Below are 9,216 nucleotides of genomic sequence, written 5' to 3'. Positions count from 1 at the left end.
AGGATAGAGCAGTTGAGGGCCCGGCAGCAAGAGATCGATGAGGCCGGGCAAGGGCTCGTCCGGGAATATGTGGACATCAATCGCGAGATTGAACGCCGCAAAGACGGGTGGCGCGCGCGCGCCACAGCCCGCACTGTACATCAAAGGATCCTCACCGACGATGGGGCCTTTCCTCACTTTGCCCGAGCCAGCCAGAACATCGCCGCAGCAACCGCCTTGCTGCATGGCCTTCCAGAGGCCACGATGTCCGAGGATCGACGTGCTTATCGGGAGATTCGCTCGTTGCTCGAGTGTGCAGCAGCGCAGCAGGCGGAAAGTTCGTTGTCTCGACGACGCGAACCCGACACCAGCCAGCGCGTGCCCTCAGTGCGCCCCACCAAGGACGCCTCCGTACACCAAACACCACTAGCCGGAGGGCATCCCTCCGCCGTCCCAGTACATCAATGCCTCGGCCGTGGCCGCGACGTACGCAGCATCATTGACGCCCAGAGACGTGCCCACAGCGACGATGGAGAAGCAGCGCGCCGCGGCTATCATCCCCGATGTGGCGGGCGCTACGACAGCAACGAGGACCGAAGCCCGAGCCCCATCCTGCCAGGCCCTCAGGCCTTTGGTAGCCACATCCTCAACGCTGCGTTCCCCCTAAGGTATCGACCGCCTACGAACATTCCTAAATATTCTGGCGAAACAAATCCCGGGCTTTGGCTCGAAGACTATCGGCTTGCATGTCAGGCCGGTGGTGCGAGTGATGATAGCTTCATTATTCGCAATCTCCCACTGTTCTTGGCCGACTCAGCACGAGCATGGCTGGAGCACCTACCGTCCAATGCTATTCAGAGTTGGGCGGATCTGACTGAGATCTTCGTGGGTAATTTCTAGGGCACGTACAAACGCCCTGAAAACCCATGGGACCTCAAGAACTGCCGTCAGAAGGTCGATGAAACCCTCCGTGGGTACATCTGGTGCTTCTCCCGATAGTGCAACAAGCTCCCGAACGTCGCCGACGCCGACGTGATAGGAGCCTTTCTGTCCGGGATGACCTGCGAATCCCTGGTCCACAAGCTAGGACGTAGGGGCCCACGAACTACCAAGGAACTTCTGGACATCGCCACCAGTCACGCCTCTAGAGAGGAGGCGGTCGGAGCCATCTTTGATCGCTCCGACGGAAAGATAAGGCGGGACAAGGACGCCAGCGAAGGCACCTCCAACCGTCCCGCCAAAGGGAAAAATAAGAAGCAATGGCGCGACAACTCACTCGTTGTCGCTGCTGACCGCAAAGGTGGCCGGAAGCCCATGGAGGGCACTCCAAACCACTTCGAGAAAATGCTCGAGGGGCCATGCCCAAACCACGCCTTCCCGGCCAAGCACCTATACAAGGAATGCGGCCTTATGCGCAAATACTTGGCCGGGGGCCTGAACAAGGGGGAGCAGGGGAAGGAGCCTGTTCCCACCACTGACGACATGGAGGAGAAGGACGATGCCTTTCCAACGCCAACCGATGCCCTCATGATCTTTGGAGGATCAGCGGCCTATGACTCCAGGCGCCACCAGAAGATCGCACGTAGAGAGGTCTATACCGCTGGACCAGCCATGCCAGCTTTTCTCTGGTGGTCGGAATCCGCCATAACCTTCGACCGGACCGACCATCCGGATGCCATCCCACACCCGGGAAGGTATCCGCTTGTCGTTGACCCGATCGTCGGTCCAAAGTGGCTCACCAAGGTATTGATGGATGGGGGCAGCGGCCTCAACATCATGTACGCCCAGATGCTCAACGAGATGGGCGTCGACCGAACGCACCTCCGTCCCATCCGAGCACCTTTCCATGGCGTCGTGCTTGGAAGGCAAGCCGTGCCACTAGGGCAGATTGACCTGCCCGTCACTTTTGGGGATCGATCCAACTACCGGACTAAGACCCTCACCTTCGATGTAGTAGGATTCCCGGGGACTTTCCACGCCATTTTGGGGCGACCATGTTACGCGAAGTTCATGGCCGTACCCAATTACATGTACCTGAAGCTGAAGATGCTGGGCCCCCATGGGGTCATCACCATCGGCACCTCCTTCCAGCGCGCTTACGAGTGCGAGGTCGAATGCTGCGGACACGCATCCGTGGTCATCGCATCCGAAGAGCTCGCCACCCTCAGGGAGGAGGTCATTGAAGGGACACCCGACGCAAAGAAGTCGTCTAGATCATTCGAATCAGCAGAGGGCTCCAGGGACGTCCTCTTGGATCCCAGTAGCTCTGAGGGCAAAAAAGTCCAAATCGGGACCGCGCTCTCCTCCGCATAGGAAAGCATGCTCGTCGACTTCCTCCGTGCCAACAAGGACATCTTTGCGTGAAAACCCTCGGATATGCCGGGCATCCTGAGGGAGGTCGCCGAGCATACTCTCCAAATCCTCCTGGGCTCCAAGCCAGTGAAACAACGCCTGCGCCGCTTCGATGAGGAGAAACGCAGGGCCATCGGCGAGGAGATAGCCAAACTACTGGCCGCAGGATTCATTAAGGAAGTATACCACCCAGAGTGGTTAGCAAATCCTGTTCTTGTCCAAAAAAAGAGCGGGAAATGGAGAATGTGTGTTGATTATACTGGCCTCAACAAAGCGTGTCCAAAGGATCCGTTTCCTTTGCCACGAATAGACCAAATAGTCGATTCCACCTCGGGGTGCGAAACCCTCTGCTTCCTTGACGCATACTCAGGCTACCATCAAATTGTGATGAAAGAATCCGACCAGCTCGCGACATCTTTTATCACGCCCTTCGGATCATTTTGCTACATTTCAATGCCGTTCGGTCTGAAGAACGTTGGGGCAACATACCAGCGCTGTATGCTTAGTTGCTTCGGAGACCTCATCGGGCGAACCGTTGAGGCCTATGTCGACGACATCGTAGTCAAATCCAAGCGGGCTGACCACCTTGTCGCCGACCTTGAACGCACCTTTGCGAAACTCCAGGCGAACGGCATCAAGCTCAATCCCGAAAAATGTGTTTTCGGGGTCCCGAGGGGCATGCTGCTCGGCTTCATTGTCTCCGAGCGTGGCATCGAAGCCAACCCAGAGAAGATATCAGCCATCACAAGGATGGGCCCGATCCAAAACATAAAGGGGGTTCAGCGGATCACAGGGTGCCTTGCCGCCCTCAGCCGATTCATTTCATGCCTCGGCGAATGAGGACTCCCCCTTTATCGACTCCTAAAGAAAACTGACCGCTTCGAGTGGACAGCCGAGGCTCAGGAGGTGCTTGACATGGTTAAAAGATTTTTAACTAAGCCGCTGGTCCTAGTTCCTCCATGCGATGGAGAATCCCTCCTACTATATATATCGGCCACCACCCAAGTGGTTAGCTCCGCCTTAATAGTAGAGCGAGAGGAAGAGGGGCACGCCTTCAAGGTACAACGCCCTGTATATTTCATCAGCGAGGTGCTACCCGACTCCAAAACCCGCTACTCCCAGATCCAGAAACTCCTCTACACCGTCCTCATCACAAAAAGGAAGCTACGTCACTACTTCGAGTCACACCCCGTGACAGTGGTGACATCATTCCCCCTCGGTGAGGTCGTTCGTAGCCATGACGCTATGGGAAGAACCGCAAAGTGGGCACTCGAACTAATGGATCAGGGCATTTCTTATGTCCCCCGAACGGTGATCAAATCTCAGGCACTAGCTGACTTCATCGCGGAGTGGACCGAGGTCCAGATGCCACCAGCAGCCATCGATCAAGAGTACTGGATAATGTACTTCGACGGATCGCTGATGAAGAAAGGCGTCGGAGCAGGACTAGTCTTTGTATCCCCCCTCGGGGTCCACATGAGGTACATGGTTCGGCTTCATTTTCCCTCATCAAACAATACTGCAGAATACGAAGCGCTCATCAACGGCCTACGAATCACCATCGAACTAGGCATCCGACGCCTCGATGTCAGGGGTGACTCTCAGCTGGTCGTCAACCAGGTCATGAAAGAATTAGGCTGCCATGATACCAAGATGGAGGCGTACTATCAAGAGGTCCAACGTCTAGAGGACAAATTCGACGGCCTCAAACTCAATCATATCCCCAGGCGCCTCAACGAAGCGGCCGACACGCTTGCAAAAGCAGCATCCAGCCGAGAGCCAGTTCCAACAGGCGTCTTTGCCAGTGATCAACACAAACCCTCGATACGCTATGCGGGGTCGGAACAAGCCAACGATGGCCCTTCTAGTCTGACCCCCAAGGCCGATCCGCCAACTATTCCTCCCGACCTCGAGGTCATGGAGCTTGAAGAAGACCCAGCAATGGAGTCCGATCCTCCCAATGACTGGAGAACACTTTACCTCGACTATCTCCTCCACGATGTGCTGCCGACCGACAAGACAAAAGCCCGATGGCTCGCACGACGTGCCAAATCCTTCGTTCTTGTAGAGGGCGAACTCTACAAACGAAGTCACATCGGAATTCTGCAACTTTGTATCCCTGGCGAACAGGGAAAACTTCTACTGAGCGACATCCACGGTGGAGCATGCGGTCACCATGCCGCACCAAGAACCTTGGTTGGGAATGCATTCCGACAAGGTTTCTATTGGCCCACCGCAGTAGCCGATGCCGAGCAAATTGTACGCACCTGCGAAGGGTGTCAATACTACGCTCGGCAAACACACCTCCCGGCCTAGGCTCTCCAGATGATCCCCATCATGTGGCCCTTCGTGGTCTGGGGGCTCAACCTGGTTGGGCCACTTAAAAAGGCGCCCGGGGGCTTTACCCACCTGCTTGTCACCGTAGACAAGTTTACAAAATGGATTGAAGCTCAGCCAATATCCACAATCAAATCCGAGCAAGCTGTGCTGTTCTTTCTCGACATCATCCATCGCTTTGGAGTACCAAACTCCATCATCACAGACAACGACATGCAGTTTATCGGTAGGAAATTCGTTCGCTTCTGTGATGAACAACACATCCAAATCGATTGGGCAGCCGTCGCGCACCCCCGGATGAACGGGCAGGTCGAGCGCGCAAACGGCATGCTTCTTCAAGGCCTCAAACCCAGAATTTTCAACCGATTGAACAAATTCGGCGCGCGTTGGCTCGCTGACTCCCGGCTGTGCTCTAGAGCCTAAGGACGACTCCTAGCCGGGCCACCGGCTACACACCCTTCTTCATGATCTACGGTTCCGAGGCCGTTCTCCCGACGGACCTCGACTATGGAGCACCAAGAATCAGAGCATATGACGAACAGGGAGCTGAGGCATCTCACCAAGATGCCATGGACCAGCTAGATGAGGCCCGCGACATCGCCCTCCTCCATTTAGCTAAGTACCAGTAAGCGTTACGGCGGTACCACAGCCGACGGGTGCGGGGTCGAGCCTTCAACGTCGGAGACCTCGTCCTCCGTCTTGTGCAGAGCAACAAGGATCGCCACAAACTCTCCCCACCCTGGGAAGGGCCCTACATCGTCGCGGAAATACTTCGCCCAGGCGCCTACCGGTTGAAAACCATCAAAGGCGAGGTCTTCACCAACGCCTGGAACATTGAGCAGCTACGTCGTTTCTATCCTTAAAATAAGCTTACACTTTTCCTTATCAGTTTTTGTCTTAACAGAACCCCGATCCTTAGTGACTTCCGACCCCTGCAAATCGGGAGGGGTCAGACCTCACTCGGGGGCTGGCATGTGATCGTAACATATGTCCTATGTAATACAAGTATTACGCTTGCAAAAAATCCCTGTGTTATACTTACAAACATTCTCTAAGTTTTCCATTCGCCTCATAAACAAGTCTCGAGGGCTAAGATCTTGGGAACCAGTTCTGAATACAACTGGTAGGACTGCGAGACACCCATGCCCCAGCGGCTGCAACCTCTTTGCTCACCAGTTCAATCAGAATTAGTTCGCCCACGTTCCTAGCTTCCTATGACTTAGACCATGAGAAGAGTTGGAAAGCGCTAAAATTGTTCCTACAGAAGGGAGAAAGATAAAAAAATGGCTTGCCATAAGCAAAGGATGTAATTTTTTGCACAAATTCACCACTTACAAAGCGATGTCATTACAAAAAGGAACAATATACTCAGAGGATTGTTTACTCAGGGGCTTCCCCACAACGTTATTTCATTACAGTCTTGGCTCAGCTCTACCCCAAGCGCTACTACGGTCGCCGTGCCACGCTCTCCATCGGTGACGTTCGGGGCGTGTACACGGGCCAGCTCATCTACTGCGGTCGCCGTGCCACACTCTCCATCGGTGACATCTTCGCTGGATCCTCGAAGGCGCCACCATCTACGACGCCTCCGCCGGAGCGTCCGGGGACTACGCCATCATCGTCAGCCGCAACCCCGGCAGCGACGCCACCGCCATGGCGTCTGGGGACTACGCCTTCATTCCCAGCCATAACCCTGACAACGGCGTATAGGCAGGAAATGCCTCCCGCCAAGGGAGGAGCACAGCGAACGACGGCGTAGTCAACGACGTACGACGCCCACCAACGCCTTTTTTCCTTCAGCAGCAGCGACTCCTCAGCAAGGGCCACGCGCACCATCTCACCTACGTTGGATAACCTCCGGCTCGACATCATGCACCAGACTCATGAGCAAGTTTGTAAGTTCTCTATCTCTCTCTAGCATTACTCTTCCTCACTCAGGAACTGCCGCGACGCACGGACGCGTTCGGCGGAAAGGAAGAAGAAGGAGAGATAGCGGCTCGGAGGCAGAAGGGGAGGTGGGATGAGAACTCCTCTCCCCCTCCCTACTTAAAGAGGAGGCGCTGTAACTAAGGAAAGGCAAAAGGTTGGACAAAAAACCCTCTCCCTTCCCCTTTTTTTAAATACGCAATCAATGCTGATTGATATCTAAGGGGACGCGCTAGAACTGACGGGACGAACCCCGGTCTACGAGGCGTCCCTCTTTGGTCAAACTGAACACTGCCTGGGTATGGCCCGCCATTGACCCGCTCCGGACACGGCGATTAAGGCACCCACATAGGCAGACAACTTTTTGCCTCCCCATGCAGGACCACGGACGACCCGATGATGGGACCTTTCAGATCTCCTAGGTCAGCCATTTGGCCCAGAAGACACGACGAACGAACGACCAAAGAAAGATAAGCTTCTCAGCTTTCTCACTTTATGCGTTAAAATTCGTTCGCAAGTTTCTGACCCCGTCAAACAGCGGGGACGCGAACATCACTCAGGGGCTGCCGAGGATGACTACCAGTCTAGACATCCTCTTCACTCGACCCCTCCATACGCTTGAAACTAAGGGCGTGACATACAGGCACAAAGCTTTGAGTAAAACTAGACGAACTAGCAAACCCTACGCCCCGATAGCTACGGTGTTTCTGTTCACCAGAAAAATCATACTCAACGCCCCTCGCGTCTCTAGTTTCGATGTCTGCCTTCTCAAAGAAGGGATCAGAGGGGTCCGCCTACAGAGTCTCCCCCAAAGGAAGAGCTATTAGGTTGCCCAAGTTAATCGAACGGCTCGGATCATCACCGAGACACGAAAACAAAGAATAGCAATTCTTACGCAGGTTATTCCAACCTCATCACAAACGTCAAGGCCTGGACCCATCTGGTAGGAGCTTTTCCGCCACTCATACCACCAAGGTAATGTTGCCGACCCCACCTTTATTTTCAATTAAATCTTGCATTCAAAACATTACATATGCAGAACATTGCATCCCAACGATTCGTGTTGCACCACAAAACGGCTGTCGCCTCATTCGATATAGGCAACCACAGGCTGAGGTTCGAAGGTCGGCCCGTGAAGGGCTCAAGGCCGCCTCACGCCGAACAAAGCCAGGGAGAGATAACCGAGACGGGCCCTAGCGGCCCTGCCCGACCCCGCTCAGAAGCGAACCGGGACATCTCGACCTTCTCTCATTCGATTCTAACCTCGAGCCAAACCCACAGAATCTCCATCGAGGAGAGGCCATCGGGCCCCCTGAGCTTATCGAACGACTCAGGCATCTACCGGGAGGCGGGTTAAGAAGTTGTGGAGTGCCACCAGAGGGCTCTGCCGACCCCATCAGCAAATGATGGACCCAGATTCTGCACGAATGTACTCGTTAGCGAGCTCGTTGAGCGCGGTACTCAAGCCGTCGAGGCAAGTGTCGTTCACTCAGCCCCTCCGATTGCAAAAACCGAGGACGGGGTAACACGCAAATAACAGCCGACCCCTATCAGACCCTGACAAGGCTGGGGGCTCGGGCCAAACAATACAGGGTCACAGGTTCAAAGGCCCCACCTTGCCGAGCCCATAGAGTCCCCAGTTGGGATTTCTGTTGGAAGACAGGGCAGGGAATATTGTGATGACATCCATTGTCACCAGAACCACGATTCCGATCTCCAGTAACACCCAACCCCAGCAAGTGCGGGGGTCGAACCTTACTCGGGGGCTATTAAGGTATGGCTACCTCCTCTCCTTCTTTCGGAACGATCTCCTCGCATTATAATCAGCGGCATAATTCAGGGGAACATATTGGTAAGATCGTAAAAAACAAAATTAAGACGCAAAAGCACGAAAGGCGTCCAGACTCGAAAAGTACCGACACTTGTCCACATATTACATATAAGTTGTTCTCAAAATTGACGAAAGGCGTCCAGACTCGAAAAGTACCGACACTTGTCCACATATTACATATAAGTTGTTCTCAAAATTGTTCGATTAATTACTCCCACGGAGGGAGAACCATCTCTTTTAGATTGTCTGCTAGGTTCTTCGCAAGGGGAGCAACCATCTTCTCCATTTCCTCCAGTTCTTCATCCTCGTAGGTGGATGGAAAGCCTTCGCTCATCACCTTTAGGTTTATTTCCTTCTCGTAATGGGCATGGGCGATGGTGAAGGCCTGGGTAATCCCGGCATGAAAGGCACTCTCCTCAAGTTGGCCCACCCGAGCCGTGATACCTCCGACACGAGCCGCGAGCAGGCTGGTCTCCACTGGCTCCGTCACATTCAGGGCGTTAAGGACCACCCCGACCGCAGCTTGTAGAAGATCGTGCTCATCGCTCTCAACCTGGAGGGCCCTTCGTGTATAGGCGGCCTCTTTCTCCAGCTTGGTGGAGACGTTCTCAGCACTCAACCTTCCCTTCACCGCATCACCAAGCTCTGCCCAGAGAGAGCGGACCACCTCGACGTCCTCATCCACCTTCTGTTGGAGGGCCGCGGCCCTACTCTCGGCCTTCCGCCGGAGGTCACGCTCCATCTCTAGCTCCTTCAGGACTTCGCCGGCCTTCTCATTGGCCGCAGCATTC

Source organism: Miscanthus floridulus, chromosome 12, assembly GCF_019320115.1.
Source record: "Miscanthus floridulus cultivar M001 chromosome 12, ASM1932011v1, whole genome shotgun sequence".
NCBI lineage: Eukaryota > Viridiplantae > Streptophyta > Magnoliopsida > Poales > Poaceae > Miscanthus > Miscanthus floridulus.
The sequence above is the reverse complement of the archived record's forward strand: the minus strand, read 5'-3'. Positions refer to the sequence as shown.